This window comes from Dysidea avara, chromosome 1 (assembly GCF_963678975.1).
Source record: "Dysidea avara chromosome 1, odDysAvar1.4, whole genome shotgun sequence".
NCBI classification, from domain to species: domain Eukaryota; kingdom Metazoa; phylum Porifera; class Demospongiae; order Dictyoceratida; family Dysideidae; genus Dysidea; species Dysidea avara.
This window is the reverse complement of record NC_089272.1, coordinates 18,795,262-18,815,032: the sequence shown is the minus strand read 5'-3', so window position 1 is coordinate 18,815,032 and position 19,771 is coordinate 18,795,262. Positions and strand designations below refer to the sequence as shown.

The window sequence follows — 19,771 nt, the reverse complement described above, 5'->3', positions numbered from 1 at the left end:
AATGTCAAGCACCTAAGTTCTTTAATCACCAATGCATCTCTATTCATATACTATGATACTTCACTCCAAACCTGCTTGAACTGACTCAACCAGAACCAGTTGAGTTCTGAGGCTATGAACTTGCATACACACATACACACTGCACATGCACATGCACACACGCACGCATGCGTGCGCACACACACAGAGCATACACTTTTAAAACCTATTAAATTAGTACATGTAAGAATAGTTTTTTTGCCTAATGCATATGAAAAATGCATGCCATAATACCAAGAATCTCCTATTATTAACTCTTGATAATACATATCTATTTTCCTACACTTGCTGTTTATGTAGACTGTTCCATCAAAGTATCTCAATTTTTTGTACCAAGCATCACAATCCATGATAATGAAATTACAATAAACAGCTATGCACACACATATACTACACACACATAATTTTAAAACCTGTAGCTTTTAGTCTAATGCATACCGTAGGGCAAATTATTTTTGATGATATAAAATTTCGTGGATTCTCAATTTTTGCTTTAAACCAAAAAAATTATGCAGTCATCAGAAAATGATTTTAAAACTGGCTAATTTTTTAACTTGCTAATTAAAAGACATGTAACCATTTTGTAAGAATACTCGAGAATGAAATGGATGCCCCACCCTTTGACAAATTAGCAAAATAATCACACAAGACGATTGACATTACATTTGAAGTAGGCAAGAGATAGACTTGAAAATGGATGTCATAGCTACCTTAAGTGATGGAAAAGGAGTCTTGACTTTTCACTCGAAAAATTTCCACAAAACTATTTCACCACCACCTACACAACAAAAAAATCGGCAATGCAGAAGTTTTAACTGAGATTTTAACAGAACAAAATTTCTAGGTTATTAATTTTCGTGGTTTACAAATTATCTGTGAAATCCCCGAAATATTTTATCCTCGAAAATAGAGTATTATACAGTGGAACCTGTCTATAATGGTCACCTTGGGACCAGATATATCTGACCTTTATATACAGGTGGCTGTTATAGAGAAAACCTGTATAAGGTGGTCAGCAGCATTTTAGTGGCTATGGCCGTTATAAATGGGTGATTATTATTAAGAGGCTCGCGCCAACCGCATTGCAGTAATATTTTAGTACAGAAAGGACAAGGTGAGCTTGTTATGAATGTCGGTTATAGCTACTGAATATGTTTAAGCAATGAAGCCTGATAGATTATATAGTATTCATTGAAAGGCAGGAAGTGTGATAATTGTGCATTAAATGAAACAGTGTCGTGGTGCCAGACAGTTGGCTTAACAAGCCACCATAAAAGGTAGCGACCGCTATATGAAGGAGAAAGTTATGTATACAGTGATTCGTAGGCGAATTCTTGGTTGGCCGTTATACGCGTTAGACAGGTGACCGCTTAATGCAGACAACAATGCATACATTTGTAAGGGGAATTATTTGGGACCTCATGTCCATGGCCGTTATTCAGAGATGACCGCTTAATCCAGGTGACAGGTTCCACTGTAAATGTATGTTACGATATGTATCTATTACTGTTACAGTAACAACAGCAACATCTCGAGGATTATCTGGTGAGTACATTAGTATTATGCAACTTCTACAGTGTAGTCATGTGCAAATATCTTCTTATGTACAAATTAGATATTTGTGACCATGTTACGTTCATACCAAATATATACAGATCAACACATAAGCAGATTTTTTAAACTTTAGTATACATGCTAATAACATGTAGAATGTTTGCAATTAAAGTAAAAGAGGATGTAATATTATGTGAACTAATTTTAGAAAACCATCGATCAATGCACAAAGTACTTTTGTAATAAAATGCATTTAAAAACAATGGGTAAAAACTGCAAGCTCCAGAAAAAAAATTATGCAAGTTTTTATCACCTTGCTGGTTGGTGAATTAACACTCCAGTGGATAAATCCTGGGAATCATTGTGTGCCCCTGTTCATAGGGAGTTCAAAAAATTTTATTTCATCTCCATACACAGGTGGGTTTCTGAATTATAGGCATTTGTTTACATTGTGGTGACAAAAGAATTTACGACCATCTTTCTTCACTGAATTTGCCTTCCTTCTGGATCACAGAAGAATACCTTTGGCAAAAACTATACTTTGGTGAATTCACAAATTCATGGCAAATACAATGAGCATGCAAAGATTCATTTCCATATGCTGTTGTATCAGTAAGTTATGATCGTTTATGTAAGCATCTTTAGATTATATTCTCGATGTCTTTTGTACATATTGATTTATTTGCTCGTCCGGCTGTATACTGCTGTATTTCCCACACTGCTTAACTTATGGAGCTGAAACTTAGCCAGTCTATTCCTCTGACTCTGTAGACAGCAAAGAACCAATAAAATGAATTTTGATAAATGTGCGTATGTCAACGGATTTTTAAAATTAGATCACATATATGCCTACACAATATTTAGTAGCCTGATTTGTCAGTATGAATACATAAAGGTTTACAATTCATATACTGGATGTATACAACCAGTATCTGTGCTACAATTTAGTTGACAGTATGGATTTTTTGCTAAAACTACTTTGTTTTAAACCTATGTTGTACAGTAAAGTAAGTATGAATCATACATATTCGTATGTATGAAATGAATCTAAGAATGATCCTGCACATTTAAAATCCACTGTAATTTTAATACATAAAACATTAGAAAGATGTGGTATATTGCTCAATACAATGAGAACATTGATGCACTGATAAGACACAGTCAAATATCAAGCATTAAAACACATAACCGGTCCGCTAACAGAGTTATGAATTCATAATATAGAATAAATTTTACGTTTTTTTACAGGAGGATCAGGTGGTAGTAGTGGCAATACTGCAGTTATTATAGGAGTAGTAATTGGAGGGATATGTGGAGCTATTGTGGTAGTAGTGGTGATTGTTATAGTGATCTACTGTTGTTGGTGTAGAAAGGATGATAAGAAAAGTTAGCTACTGTATGATGCATACGTAACTGTGTATACAACACATGTTATAGCTGTATCACCATAAAACACAACCAGGTTTAGCAACATGCACCAAAACAAATTAGAGTGGTAAATTGCATTTTGATAAAGCCTCTCAAGCTTGTGGCATTTACATGTTTCTTTGTGTATCACATCTTTACATGATAAGATTGCAGCATTTTTTGTTGTCAGACCTTCAGTTGCTGGCCACTGTAAAGCTCTAATATTCATCACCATAATCAATCAAAATTGAGTCACAGGGGACATAATGCAATCTTCCAACCATTTCTCCTATGTACAGTATATGATTTAGAGCATGACACAGAGCATTCAAATGTTCATTCAGCAGTACATAGTTACTATTAGCAGAAGATTTACAAGAATATGCTCCCATTATATACCTCAGATCCATGGTGTGTTTTATAGTATTACAAGTCTTTCATACACAGCGTTTATTGTTAACAAACTGTAAAATGTATTTGTAGGTCAATTACCATTCTGTATTTTTTTAGAAATTATTGCATAAGACATACAGTATCTGCATGTGTTCACTAAACCTTCTATGGTACCTGTATCCAGCAGGACTACAGTATATAGGCTATGCAATAGATAAAGGTTAGCTAATCCCCTGGTGAATGGCAATCATACTGTGTGAGTAGATGTTCTGTTCCAGGTGGTTGTAAAGCTAGACACAACAGTGTGCAAAACACACTAGGGGGCCTGGGGGAATGCCTCCATAAAAGAATTAGGAAATTTTAGCCTTCTGAGACCAATATTACTCTGAGGGCAATTTTACTCACCTACTGCTCTATTAGAGTAACTGACTGCTCTATTAGGGTATCTCAATATCTTGCAATCTAAAAGTATAAAATTAATAGGGGGCTGGTTGCTATTCCTATGGAAATGACCAACAAAATCAAAATGTTTTAAACAGTAATACTCAAAGAGATCAAAGACCATGCTATTCTAATTCTATGCCATTTGTTTGACAAATGGTGACTAGTACTTGACTTGAACAGTTTACTCTACCTCTTCCAGGTGGTACAATAGCAATGAGTAGTATTCCTCCATCTTATGATACTGTATTATCTAATGATGTGCAAATGGACACCAATCCAGCATATGAAGTGTCAACAGCTGGTACAGTAAAGATGGAGGACGACCCAGCATATGAAATTATGACAACTAACTTTGGAGGAGGAGCTGGTAGTGAATTTAACTATTATGAAGATGTCATTGTTGATCAAAGTGTGAAAATGACTCAAAATCCTGCATATGCTGTACCGTAGTGATTCAGAAGTGTAAACAAGTAATATACACAGGAATAACGCACCTTGATTGCGGACAACGTACCAAGGGGATTAGACACCGCGTAGTGGGAGCAGACGGTTGAGATGCGGTTATCCGCGTAGGCGTACGCGGACTACTGTTAGTACCCCGTTTGGGACCACTTGTACGCATCTCACCCGCGAAGAAATCCGTACGGTGCCATCAATAAACCGCCTAGTTTTCCGTAAGCACCTATCCGGTGTCCGCCAATGAGCCTAAAGGGTCACGCAGGATCCTACGCGCGGGCCGCTGTGTCCGATAATGAATTCAGTTTCTATCACGTGAGAGCATAGTTTAAAATGCATAAAATTCCACAATAAAAATAAAAATGTCTTGTTCATTCTTTTACACAACATTCTTAGCTCCATGCATTCCAACGTTCCAGTTCTGTCAATAACAAAAGTAAGATAATGCAGCTACACACTACACATGTACCTTGAATAACTGTTCGAAGCAAAGCAAGTTCAACCTGAAGAAAAACATACATTACAGTGTATCACAAACTGCACATTACTATACACTAACCTAGCACATGCCAAAGTACCAGATGTGAACACTACTTGTGTGAATAGTTCTTTGTTGCAAACACGACAACACCTGGAAAAAGCCTATACATAATGGAAAGAAAATAGTTACACACTATCAGCACGTACCATAGTCACGTGTCCATCAGCTACCACTGTTTACAAGTTGACTTTGACGTTAGCAGAAAGTGGAATATCCATTAGAAGTTTCTGGGTAAGGTAAAGAGTTTGTTTTGTGGTTGATGTCTGCCATCACTTGCCAGAGGGGTCATCATACTGCTACGATCAGCTTGCAACAATCTGGCTTCCAAAGACTGGCTTAATGCCATAGGATTCTGTTAACAGTCTCTGGTGTTTCAGTTATTGAGTACTTGACAGCTTATTGCAAGTAGTGGCAAGGAAATTCCATTGAGATGCTAATGCTGTAAAATATCTTGTAGGAAATCCTAAAAGATAAAGGCAAAATCATTTGATAGCACTGAACTACTGTTGGAAAGCTGGCTAGACAACTGGTACACAGAGAAACACATTAAATTATATCAAGCTACACTAAAACAAGTCTTACCATGAATTTGAATAGTAGGTAACTAAAATCCTTACGACAGCCAAACAGCCCATGGTACGATTGCATCCCAGCAACATAGCAGATATTGGGTTGAAATCATCCACTAAGGACACGGTCCAATAAATTGCGACTACACTACAGAACAGCCATGGCTTACCAATCAAAACACAACTATACTTACCAAAGAGTACATACCATCACACAGCTTAGTGTTCTAACAGAAGAAAGCAGACTAGGACTGTAGTTCTCTCTACCCGGAATGTCTGTTATAATACATAAAACAGTTATTAAAAACAATACGTATTTCACCGTATCGATTGGCGAAAACAATCTGAGGTGTTTGACACGATGGTATCCTTCACATCTAGATCTGCTCAGTCAAGCGCCATTACGTCTCAGCTGCCAAGCACCCGAAAACCCCCCAAATTCCATGAAAGTATCGTCGCAATCATTGGTATTGAGTAGCGCCAATGTTGCGCCATGTTTAACCCTAGTTTTCTTCAACAATCCGGCTGCGTTAGACTGCTTAGCGTCAGTATCCAATCACTTCCGTCAAAAAGAAACCGCACGTGATTTTGATGATCAAAGATGGTTTGTTGTGCGCACGCCTCCACCAGCTAAAAGGTGCGCATCTGTTAAAATAATTCCAGAACAATCTTTAGACCTCGTGTGGTACCTATCATTCTGCTACTGTGTTGTGTTCAAGTATTGGACGATAAACGGAAGAAACAACCGTCTCTTCGTTACCGACGTACTGAGCTAGCGGCTAACATGTAGCTATCCTCAGAGTGACTGACACATCCGACGAGATATCCTGTTAGATAGTATACTCTCCGTACCCTCACTAGAACAAAAAATGGTGAGCCGACCTGTATTTAAGTCTTTGGTGAACTCAAGAGGTGTAAACCTAACCCACATCGTAATTCCATATATGTATCTGTAAAGCAATGAAGAAAATAGACCACTTCAAAGACGTTCTATGTTTGATAATCGCTGTCAATATACAAATTAACTTTGTACTCATGGTTTTTAGCTTTCAAGATATCTCATTTTATGTTATTACAATGTTCACAGTTTTATAAACTGCAAGCTTTAGCTCTGTACTCATGATTTTCAGCCATCAAGATGTCCCATCTTTTGTTGGCAAGTCCTGTCAAGATGTCCCATCTTTAGACAGGAAAAATAAGTGGGTACGTAGCTGTTTATCAATGTCAATGCATTACGATGTTCACAGTTTCAAAGCCGTACAAGCATTAGCTCTGTACTCATGATTTTCAGCCATCAAGATGTCCCATCTTTTGTTGGCAAGTCCTGTCAAGATGTCCCATCTTTAGACAGGAAAAATCAGTGGGTACGTAGCTGTTTATCAATGTCAATGCATTACGATGTTCACAGTTTCAAAGCCGTACAAGCTTTAGCTCTGTACTCATGATTTTCAGCCATCAAGATGTCCCATCTTTTGTTGGCAAGTCCTGTCAAGATGTCCCATCTTTAGACAGGAAAAATCAGTGGGTACGTAGCTGTTTATCAATATCAGTGTTATTACGGTGTTCGCAGTTTCAAAGCCGTACAAGCTTTAGCTCTGTACTCATGATTTTCAGCCATCAAGATGTCCCATCTTTTGTGGGCAAGTCCTGTCAAGATGTCCCATCTTTAGGTAGGAAAAATCAGTGAGCACGTAGCTGTTTATCAATATCAGTGTTATTACGGTGTTTTCAGTTTCAAAGCCGTACAAGCTTTGGCTGTGTACTCATGATTTTCAGCCATCAAGATGTCCCATTTTTGTTGGCAAGTCTTGTCAAGATGTCCCATCTTTAGGCAGGAAAAATCAGTGGGTACGTAGCTGTTTATCAATATCAATGTTATTACAATGTTCGCAGTTGCAAAACGGTACAAGCTATAGCTCTGTACTCATGATTTTCAGCCATCAAGATGTCCCATCTTTTGTTGGCAAGTCCTGTCAAGATGTCCCATCTTTAGTCAGGAAAAATCAGTGGGTACGTAGCTGTTTATCAATATCAGTGTTATTACGGTGTTCGCAGTTTCAAAACCGTACAAGCTTTAGCTCTGTACTCATGATTTTCAGCCATCAAGATGTCCCATCTTTTGTTGGCAAGTCCTGTCAAGATGTCCCATCTTTAAGCTGGAAAAATCAGTGGGTACGTAACTGTTTATCAATATCAATGTTATTACGATGTTCGCAGTTGCAAAACGGTACAAGCTTTAGCTCTGTACTCATGATTTTCAGCCATCAAGATGTCCCATCTTTTGTTGGCATGTCCTGTCAAGATGTCCCATCTTTAGACAGGAAAAATCAGTGGGTACGCAGCTCACTGTTTGCAGCTTTGAAAACATGAAAGTTTTCAGAAATCTCAGCTATCAAGATTTCTCATAACTATTTTGTTGGATATTCCTGGTGTTTGGGTGTGCGTCTGTGTATGTGTGTAAGTACTTAGTTGATTTACCAAACTGGATTAACATAAGTGTGTATGAGATAGGGTGATTGATCTTTACTACCCTAAACCAGAGGAGGTCATGGTTCGCCGTGTGTCATAGCTCTACGACATTGCCTGCAGAACCAAACGGGGCACTGAAAATATCATCGTCCATATGGAGTCCTTTGACACTTTTAAGTGGGTATGCATAATGTTTGTAGCATTTGTTTATTAGTTACGAAAGCCAAACAAGTGTTGAGTAGGGTTCTGGGAACCATAATCTATGGTTCCCAGAGTCCTTTTAAATAATTAAATTCAATAATTTTTAGCATCACAGTTGAATGGTTTGAACAATTTTGGAGACCATAAGATGTTTGATGTAGCATGACCAGCCTCCTCTGCAAGATGTTAATTATATATCCACTGATATTGATAATGAACAATTTCCTCTTTACTGTGCATTAATCAGATCAAATGCTTATAAGTATTCTTTAATGTTGTGACTGTGTAGCAAGATTTAAACTGCCCACTTGTCTGGCATGTGGAACTCCAAGCTTGTATTAGTGGCATAGTTAAAACTGTGAAATGGAGCTGAATTTTGGGATGGTATGCAGGGGTGGTGGGACAAGCCCACAGTAACTATATAATATGCTAACTATTATTCATATGTACTACCTGCTGAAAGTAAAGCAATTATATAACAATGATTGTATTGTAAAGTCGTGTCCGCCACATCATTCCTTCCAGCATGTGATTTGTCCATTATGTGTTTGTCAGGTTCGATAATTAATTAATTGTACATATACAACACTTGTACAGGTCCAACAGTGGTGCTTTGTGATATGCCGAGGATTTTGCTGAGTTGGACACATACGAGGATTTTGCTGAGTTGGACACATACGGCTATTGAAACTACTACATTTAAAAATGTATTGAGTTGTTTGTTTCTGTTTGCAGGCTAAATGAACTGTCACAGTGAAATTATCATCGTAATATATATGTCACCTGTCTATGCACATACTGGACGTGGTAAAGGTATGCAACTGGGCTAACAACTTTGCCATATGATTGAAGCTAGCCTATAACCATGAGCTGCTGTCAAGTTGGACAGTACATACCATAAACGGGAAACACGAATGAAAGAAGTATAATAATTTACTGCATCTCCCTATCCTACCAAAAAATTTAAAGTATACTTCTCTTTAGGAATCAGAATAAAATTCAACATCAGCAGTGCCTATGCATAGCAAAATACAGTATATTGTGAGGCATATACACTGCTTGAAGGTTCTTAGTTTACTAATTTGTTAAGCTGCTTTACTGTAGTTGTACCGATAGTAAAATATCAGTAACTTTAAATATATGGAACATAATATATTATTGTTTTACTAAGTTTTAAACTCTCAGTAAAACATCAGTGAATGCGGGTTTACTGAAAAACTACTAAAATAACTAGTAATTAACTGTTCCATATACTGGGGATATACCACTCTAGTAAACTAAGAAACTTTAAGCAGTGATAGCTAATTATAATGCAAGTACTGTGTTTGTCTGTGAGGGTCTGCACACTAATAACATTCCTAGGTTTTTGTTTGGCTGCTGTAGCAATGTACAGATATCCTTAAAGGGACCACTTTGCTGGTCTATCTCTTCAAAATATCTTCCTGGATTAATTTCTTATTTGCTTTCATCTGCAACAGTGTTGTTGCTTTCTCCTTAACTTCAACTACAACATACGTTGCTGGGGTAAATGCCTAAAAAACTCCTAGTAGAATAAACAATGAACAATAGATCAAGACACACGGTAGTGTGTCGTGCGGCCGAAGAAGCCGGCGCACAACACCTGTGAGTATATTGACAGGAAGAACGAAAACGCAATTTTCGCACCTCCGTAGCTCTGTGCTGCCTTGATGAAACAAGACGATTTTTGCTGTGGACACTCCCTCCAACTTCAGCGCTCCTCATTCCAAATTTGAGCGAAATCGCTTCAAGCGTTCCCGAGATATGCGATTTCAAAAATTGGCTTAGTTTCTTCTTATTTTCTTCCTCTTTTCGGACACTTACAAAAGCTGCTATAAAACGCGAAAGCCATATCCGATTGCCTTGACATTTGGCACACAGAAGGGGGGTATAAAGGCGCATCTCGGCACCAACATTGGCTGGAATACGATAAACAGGCAAAGAGTTATGAGCGATTATTCACTAAAAATAATACCAGTATGTTGTCACGCCTACAGGGTAAACCGCGTATGGGAAGAAGCTGAAAATCGGTGGGTGAATAGGTTAACTATTAAAACCTCAAACCTTTTGTGGTATACAACGAAAAAACCAACAGTGTGTAACAATTACGCAATCGAGATTAGCTAATAAAATTTAAAAAAACGACTGTTTGCCACGCCTACCAGATAAACCGCTTGGGGTAATGCTTTGAAAATTGCTGTACAGATGGAGTAATCATCTTAGAAAGGCTTTTCAATGGTGTAGAAGAATCAGACTTAAAGCCACGGAGTTATAACACGAAATCCAACTTGGTGCAGCAAGTGCTAGATAGTAGAGCAGTCATCCTAATATAGCAGTCACCCTGAAGAGAATTCAAGAGATCAGCTAGAAACAAGTAACCTGAATAGAGATCAGTCACCCTGTAGAGAGATTAGCTACAAACAATTCACCCAGTACACTGTTAAAACTCAGGTGGTCATAGCACACTTAAACAGCAGCACACCCTCGGGGTGCAGTCACACTTTCAGGATATGGTGTGTAAAGCACATAAAACAAACAGTGTGACTGTACATTGGTGTGTATGATACCAATATTTATACATGAAAAGTTATTCTCTGCCATTATAGGTGATTCCAGTATTTAAAAGAGGTATTTTGTGACATCCTTCATCATTGAGGGGTTGTAAGAAGGATCACAAAGTATCAATTTCATTGAATTTATGTGTTTAAAATATAATTGTGACAATAAACTCATTTTGTGCTAAGCCATTACACACAGGCAGTTCAGATCAATGCACAAAGCTGGTATATATGTTTGTATCAACAAAATTAATTTCCATTAGCTCATCGCTAAATAAAATACATCAATTATGTCATCAGACATCAGAATGTAAACAACAGTAAAGAGATAACAATACTGTGTACTAATGATCAGTAGGGCCAGTACATATCATACAGTAGAACATGTAAGCCTTTGTTGAGTGAAATTAAAACCCACAATGAAACTCCATGCTGGCTGATATAGGTTTTAAATACATTTTAAAAACAATGTTTAAGTAGAGATGTTGTTAAAGTAGGTAAGTTGCAGACTGACACATAGTGTTGTGTACTGTTTGTAGATTGTTGACATTCCAGGATTGTAACACCAATTGCAAAACTGTAGATGATGCAGCTTTTCACAAATAGTGCCAAGATTAGTAGTTGACTTTGATAATAGCTTGTCATGACATGCCTCCCACTCCTAAATCCATTAAGTGCTTTTTGTCATTTGTAAACTTATGGTCACACTCTTATTAGTGTGATTGATGTGGTGTGCATACTACACTTGTAAAGATGCTGTTTGGACAGCAATATCACACCTGTGCTGGTGTGTTATGACCACCTCTATATTAACAGCGTAGAGAGATCAGCTAGAAGTAGGGAGTTCATGTAACTATGGAAAGAGATAGTTCAGCTAGAAGAACTCACCTTGTAGAGTTCAGCTACAAAGAAACCACCATGTAGAGAGTTCAGCTACAAACAAATCTCCCTGTAGAGAGATCAGCTAGAAGAAGAGAGCTCAGCTGCAAGCAAATCACCTGTAGGGAGTTCAGCTACAAACAAATCTCCCTGCAGACAGATCAGCTAGAAGAAGTTACCTTGTAGAGAGTTCAGCTAAAAAGAAACCATCGTGTAGAGAGTTCAGCTACAAACAAATCTCCCTGTAGAGAGATCAGCTAGAAGAAATTACCTTGTAGAGAGTTCAGCTAAAAAGAAACCATCATGTAGAGAGTTCAGCTGCAAACAAATCACCTGTAGGGAGTTCAGCTACAAACAAATCTCCCTGCAGACAGATCAGCTAGAAGAAGTTACCTTGTAGAGAGCTCAGCTACAAAGAAACCATTCTGTAAAGAGCTCAGCTGCAAACAAATCACCTGTGCAGAATTCAGCTACAAACAAATCACCCTGTAGAAAGATCAGCTAGAAGAAGTTACCTTGTAGAGAGTTCAGTTACAAAGAAACCACCATGTAGAGAATTCAGCTACAAACTAGTGACCCTGTAGAGACATCAGCTAGAAGAAGTTACCTTGTAGAGAGTTCAGCTGCAAACAAATCACCTATACAGAATTCAGCTACAAACAAATCACCCTGTAGAGAGATCAGCTAGAAGGAATTATCTTGTAGATAGTTCAGCTGCAAACATATCACCCTATGGAAAGATCAGCTAGAAGAAGTCACCTTGTAGAGAGTTCAGCTACAAAGAAACCATTCTGTAAAGAGCTCAGCTGCAAACAAATCACCTATATACAGAATTCATCTACCAACAAATAACCCTGTAGAGAGATCAGCTGGAAGAAGTCACCTTGTAGAGAGTTAAGCTACAAAGAAACCATTCTGTAAAGAGCTCAGCTGCAAACAAACTACCTGTACAGAATTCAGCTACAAACAAATCACCCTGTAGAAAGATCAGCTAGAAGAAGTTACCTTGTAGATCGTTCAGCTACAAAAAATTCACCCTGTAGAGAGATCAGCTAGAAGAAGTCACCTTGTAGAGTGTTCAGTTACAAAGAAACCACCATGGAGAGTTCTGTGATAAATATATGTATTATATATATAATTTGTAATATTACTGATAAAATCAGAAATATCTAAAGTACATCAGTTTCATCTTTTCTTCTTTCTGTGGCAAAGAAAAAAATATAGGTTAAAAAAGTCCCAAAGCCGGCCATAGGCCGGCTTTGGGGTATACAAATACAAAAAGAAGCGAAATCTAATCCAAAACAGCCAAGCTGTAAAAAAAGAGTGCGGCCCTCAAAAAGGCCAAGGTGAAAAAAGATGTAAAATCCAAGGTGGCGGCCAAAAAATGGCTGTGATGGTAGGTTAATGATAAAAATTTTAATAACGACAATTCAGGTGATTTTTGTGCCAAGTCCAAGCGGAACCAAAATTCACCTGAATTGTCGTTATTAAAATTTTTATTATTATCTTACCATCACAGCCATTTTTTGGCCGCCACCTTGGATTTCACATCTTTTTTCACCATAGCCTTTTTGAGGGCCGCACTCTTATTTTACAGCTTGGCTGTTTTGGATTAGATTGTTATTAACATAACATAATCAGCAGACCTTTGATAATTCATGATTGTGCTTAGTACAAAAGCTTGTGACTTGCAGTGCTTTACCATCACCATATGTGACCGGATTTTCGAAAAGAGGTCTTCCACACACATCCATTCTATGAATGTGGAAGACCATAACTTAATGCTCAAGAAAGACACAAACCTGAAATTTTCTTCCATCTATTAACCTATGTTGGTACTGACAGCTCTCCAAATTTCAAGACAATGCCATTTTCCAATCTGAAGTTATGCAATTCCAAAGTTCATAAATTGGATGTGTGTGGAAGACCCCTTTTCGCAAATCCAGTCACATATATTTTCAGTACTATGTAAGCCTCATAGTCTTGTCTGAAGCTTCTGGAGAACATCAAACCATGTTTGCTATACAGCATACAAATTAAGGAATATTTCACAAACATACTATGGACTAGACCAAGCCTAACATTCTCATAAATTCCTTCCAGTACTTCCCAAAACATTTTATGTAATATTCTTATTTTATTCTCATACTGTATAACCTATAGGTGTTATTGCAGTAAAGTTCATTAATTTTGCTTTTTTCCATGCTTGCTACAGTTATTTAATTCATGATTAATTTATAGGCATAAAGCATTCCATCTTTAACATTAATCTTCTAGCTATTCGTAGAGGCACTTAGAATCTTTTGAGTTAGACCATCTCAAAAAAGTTGTTCTGGTTAAGTTATTTATTTGGCTACGTAAAACATCTAAAACTATAGAAATAGATTTATCAAATTATGTGTTTGGAGATTTGCAGCTGCATGTATATATAATCCTCAGGATATATAATGAGAGATAATAGGCAGTTTAATTCCAGTTGATGCATTTGGTATCAGATTTTTATAAACAGAATGCTGACAGATCTATTAGAATATTTGTTCTATTAGAGTATATCAATGTTTTGGCACATTTTCAGCTCATGCTCCCACAAGCATAGTTATAATCTCAGCAAGATATCATATTAGGAACCTTTTTCTATCTTGTGAGAAGAGTTATATTCCCCACCAATAATTTATTCCCACAGAGGACACCCAAAAATAATAATGATGTACTTGTAAACATCCTATAATTTGAACTACTGTATGCTTGCAAAATTATAGAATTATAATTCTCAAATTTATTAGGTGCAGGCCTAGTATGGACAGCTGCCACATTAAACTCAGAAGCCAATTTTGTTGCATTGAGTAATGAACCGTTTTTCCATTCTAGAACAATAGAGTATGATAAGACTAGATAGATGCTAAAAGCACCTGTTAAACATAGTTGCAACTGATTACATCATACATTTGAAATAAAGCAGCATACTGTGAATAGTCCTTAACTGTATTACAACAGGTGTGCTGGAGTGATATTAAAAGGTGATGTCCATTTAAGGAATTGTGATATTTAACATATGATTGACCAGCAGCCACTATAAATGCTGTACGTGATACAATCACATCCAACAATCACTATTGTCACTTTAACTGTAAATTCTTGTAATTATAGTTGCTATTAAGTGTTTTAATTGTCACGGTCTGCATTCTGTCACGGTCTGCATTCTGTAAGGGGTTAGACGGTATTTTTAGTGCTCAGCATATCACGTAGGTATTATTATGAATAAATACAGTAATATTAATGTAGTACATACAATTTATAACTGGTATTTTATAGCTAATCAACTCGGGAGCAGCCAGAACCTGAGAGTTGGAGAGCTTAGTGTAGGATAGATACTGTTCCAAGGAGAGCATACGTCTGTAGAATGTACAAATTTAAGTTAATTGTATCAAGCTGTTTGACAAAGACATTAATTTCTTTGAAACTGCACCTATATAGTGCTCCAATAACAACTGGTATGATCCTTGTTTTCATCTTCTACAACCTCTCTAATTCAACTCTCAAGTCCTTGTATTTAGATATTTTCTCATCTTCTATCTCAGCAACTCTTTTGTCTGCAGGGATGGAAATGTCCACAAGAGTAACTAACTTGGCTGTTTTATCAATGATAGTAATATCAGGTCACCTTGCACTAATTATTCTATCACAATAAATATTGAAATCCCACAAAATCTTAACAAGACTGGTGTCAATGACGCCTACTGAGGAATGCTGTCACCAATGAGTGCAACAGTCAACACTATACTTCTGAAAAAGGAGCCAGTGTATATACGTATCTAGCTACATGGTTGTATCTTGAATTGTATTGCTGATTATTATTATTATGATTATTATTGTGATATTTATATGACTGTTGTATTAAAGTGGCTGACTGTTCTGTTCTATCATGGTATCTCCATATTTTGTGGACTTGCAAGTACAGTACCAGGCTCTTATCTCCAGTTGAATCAAAATTGTTTCTTTATGGTACAAAGGAGTTGTCACAAAAACTTATCACTGGTGAAAACCACAGTAATATTGATATCATGATATTATCGTTTAATGGAAATCTTGACGATACATTTATCGTTTCATTGGAATACCACAGTATTACTATAATACTGAGTTACCATCCAACCCTACAAACAATACAATGCACATAATGAACATGTGTACTAATTTGCTAATGGTTTGTGTTGTATACATACAAATACTAGAGTGTGACATATGTACATAGCTATATTATGCAGAACACTACAGCACATCAATGAACTACCGACCATTTTCAAGTACTTCTAGATATCTAACAAGTCTGGTCTCCATAACCAGAGTTCATCCCATACAGTGGCTCCTCCAACAAATGCACCAGCTATATATGACATAATTATGTGTGTGTGTGTGTGTGTGTGTGTGTGTGTGTGTGTGTGTGTGTGTGTGTGTGTGTGTGTGTGTGTGTGTAGCTAGGATAGACTAGATTGCCAATTCTCCATGTATCATTTGTTAGTTTGGAAAAACAAAAATTTAATGGTATAGAACTATCCATTTTACAACAAATTTGTTGAACCATTTAGAGAATGTCATTTATGCATTGGTGTTCTTTCCTGACATTTTACTTAGGTATCATTTGTTTGAGCCATTAAGGAACAAGGAAATTTAATGGCAAAAAGTACCTATTTTACAACAGATGTGTTGAAATGTTATTAGAACTTTTCAGTTGTTCTTTGCTGACATCACAATACTTCACATAGTTAAGGTTGATCACACCCTGCAGTACGTGACACAGTCATGTTAAATAAACAGTGCTGTAACATGAATACTGATTCACTGAATGTAATCAGCACACTTCCCTGTTTTGTTAATGGCAATGGCACAAGTGACCAACCACTGAAGAACATAGCTACATGGCCAATTATATGACTACTAGAGCATTAACTGATAGTAATATTGATTATGAAAGACGCCTGTTTAAAAGCAAGCTTAAATGTTGTCAGGAACACAATATGTGTCTGCTATTTTATCTACAGAAAATATATAATTACCACTTCAACTATGGTAACCGTAGCATCTATACATACAAATTATGGAAATATCGATGTAGGTTTTTGTCCTTTTCTTAATTCCAGGCAAACTTAATTAATTGCTAGTCATCCCAGTGACTGCATCCCTTTTTACCGCACCACATCATCATTACTGATATCAATTACATGCACATGTATTTTGATGCTAAGAAGGCTGGCTATTATTTTACAACACAGCAATTGTCACTTACACCTCAGAAATGGTAAGTTAAAAGTCTTTACTAAGCTAACCTTTATAGTAACACACAGCTTGATTTGAAGTATTTTCTTTAATAATGGGTAATGAAAAATGATCTCCTGCCCACATGGAAATACAAATTTTTGTAGATGAGAAACAAGAGTTTGCCTGACTACCATTTGGAATGTCTACTAAAGAATGGGAGTTTAATTTCCAAGTAAACTGTACATATCCTTATTAATTTTTAAATTAACATGATATAATCCACATTCATAAATAAATAAATCTAGTATGAAAACAGTCATATAAACAGCTAATCAATTTTGGCTGTAAATTGTCAAACATTTTAATAGTTGACACTAAAAGTGTACAAACACTGGCATCACATTTTCCTATATTGCTTTAACTTAAAGAACATCCAGTCCACACATGGTATGCTCATAACTAGTGGAAAATAGCTAATAGCTACTGTATTATATTCACAAGAATGGATGTCACTCAAGCAAGCTATACAACTGATAAAATCACTTCAGAGAGAGTCCAGAGGCATACTGCAAGATATGTTAAAGGAGTATACATTTATGATGCCAGTGTAACACAAATGCTCAACAAACTCAGGTGGGAGTCATTAGAATCTCGAAGAGAACAATTTTCCATAATCTTGTACAATATTCTCAACCAAAACGTTTGCTTACCACCCGAACACATACCTGAATTCTACCTCCAGACATCACAGTACCAATTACAGACAAGATCACATCATGCGTTCAGACTGTTAGAATCATTTTGCAACACTGATACCTACAAGTACTCCTTCATACCTTCTACATCAAGACAATGGAACTTACTACCTCGTCACATCTTTGAATCATAGATACTTGACCAGTTCAAATCCACACTACGTCATTACTTTGCAATTAATAGCTAAACTTTAACTGTGTATAACCTCCTATTTGTGAAGTTTCACAGCATTGATAAAATTATAATAAAATAAGGATAGTAGGTAGATAATAACTAGCAAAACAAACATGAAAAAAGAAAGTTTATGAAAACTATGGGCTACCTTATGGAAATAAATAATTGTCCATATATGGGTGTAGTTAGTTGGCTGCAGTGAAGTGTGTTTATGGACTATGCATGAAAATAGCTGTTGCAGACCTGAGCTTTGGCAAACTTGGAATCTAGCAGCATCTTGTGATATATGACAGATGTAATGATATCAAATGGAACAATTAAGCAATTATCTACTTGGCGACACTTTGCTGATGCTGACCATGCAAACATAGACATTTGGCTGGTAAACACCCATAGGGAATGCATTTCAAATCATAGTCATGGGTACTCAGCAGTCATCACATAAACTGTTAATGCATGGAATCAATATGAATTATAGCAGTTTTGATTGATGTTTGCTTACACATATTCACTATATGAAACAGCAATGTGAACTCAAGTCCCAACACAAGTACTTATACAACTGGCATCATCTTGTCTGCAAAAAATTCGTTATCTCAATATTATTCTAAACATACACATAAATCATTGGTGCAGTATAAAGGTTACAGATAGTAATGCTTTCATGTACATACACTGTTCTATTTTGCAGCTAAACTATTGAGTTTAGACTTACACCCTGCCAGAAGCATTAGTCTATACATGGTTATGAGAAAGAATGTGAAAGATGAGAAAAAAAGAAGTAACAGGCCAATACTAATAAGTTCAACTAATCACTTCAATTTTAAAGAAAAACCTAGCATGCCAAATCTAGTTATTGATTTTATGAGCTAAAATAAAAATTTTCATTCTCTGGGAAATCAGGTTAAGTACAATCTATTAACTGCTGTTACTATATGCAACATACAGTAGTTGTCAGCCTGACTTTTACAAGATATGTGTGCCTACACTGCACATTATCAAATAATGAATTAACTTTCCAATGGCATTTTAATCACCCATCATACAATATATCTATGAATAAAATTGATGCAATATTACTGATCTTGCAATTATCAATTTTTGTGTCTAACAAGCTTGCTGCAGATTTCCCCATGTTTTATTGAGTTTCTAGTGATGTTGTTGTACCAGACGCACTGTGTAAAGTGCATGGTGGGGTGTGGACAATTAATAGCAACACTCATTAATAGTATAAGGCCACATTAGAAGGCAGAAGGCCAAACAAAACTTCCTTAAGTGAGCTATCGGTCATTTAATACACTTCAGAAACTAGTTGCTTAGTACAAAACTCACTGACTTCTGCTCTGCCAATCTCTAGCCATGTGAATACCCCAGACCACCATTCAGGTGTTTTGATCGATCGATTGATTGGTTGACCATATGTATCATATACTATAATGTGTATGGTATGTCATGTACTGGAACATAAATAAGTACATCTATAAAGTATTGAATTTGTGTAACTGAACACTTAATTTCCTGAATGAAATAGCCATAGGGAACAGGACCCAACATGAGAAATCTTTAATCATTTAGTGTACCAAGCAGTAACAAAGTTGAAGGTATGTGCATGTGTATGTATGAGTGTGTGTGTGCGTGTGTGTGTGTGCATGTGCGTGTGTGTAAGTGTGTGTGTGTATGTGTGTGTGTGTGTGCGTGCGTGCACGTGTGTGTGTGCATGGCAGCATAGCCAAGTGGCTAGAGTATCGGCCTGGTAATCAAGAGGCTCCAGGTTCGATTCTCAGTTATGCCCATTTGTAACTGGATTTGCGAAAAGGGGTCTTTCAATTTACCAACTTTGACAATCCATAACGTGAGATTGGAAAAAGCTAATGACTTGAAATTTGGTCAGCAGTGAGAGTACCAACATAGCTTAATGGATGGAGAATATTTCAGGTTTATATGTTACTTGAACACTAGGTTATGGTCTTTCAAGTTCATAGAATTGGATGTATGTGGAAGACCCCTTTTCACAAATCCAGTCACATTTGGTGTTATTGTTGTTTCCTTGAGCAAGA

The 19,771-nt window shown here is 36.7% G+C and overlaps 1 long non-coding RNA gene across 3 annotated transcripts; it reads left to right on the top strand.

Annotated features, from left to right (window-relative positions):
- Positions 1–958: 958 nt before the first annotated feature.
- Positions 959–8,861, top strand: LOC136258306 (uncharacterized). Of its 3 annotated transcripts, XR_010702747.1 has the most exons (7): positions 1,164–1,316; positions 1,366–1,500; positions 1,555–1,584; positions 2,842–2,979; positions 4,037–6,275; positions 7,915–8,053; positions 8,671–8,861. It is a non-coding gene; the product is annotated as an uncharacterized lncRNA (long non-coding RNA). The 3 variants fall into 3 exon arrangements; XR_010702746.1 differs by lacking the exons at positions 1,164–1,316; positions 1,366–1,500 and adding an exon at positions 959–1,153; XR_010702745.1 differs by having other exon boundaries at positions 1,160–1,500.
- Positions 8,862–19,771: the final 10,910 nt, after the last annotated feature.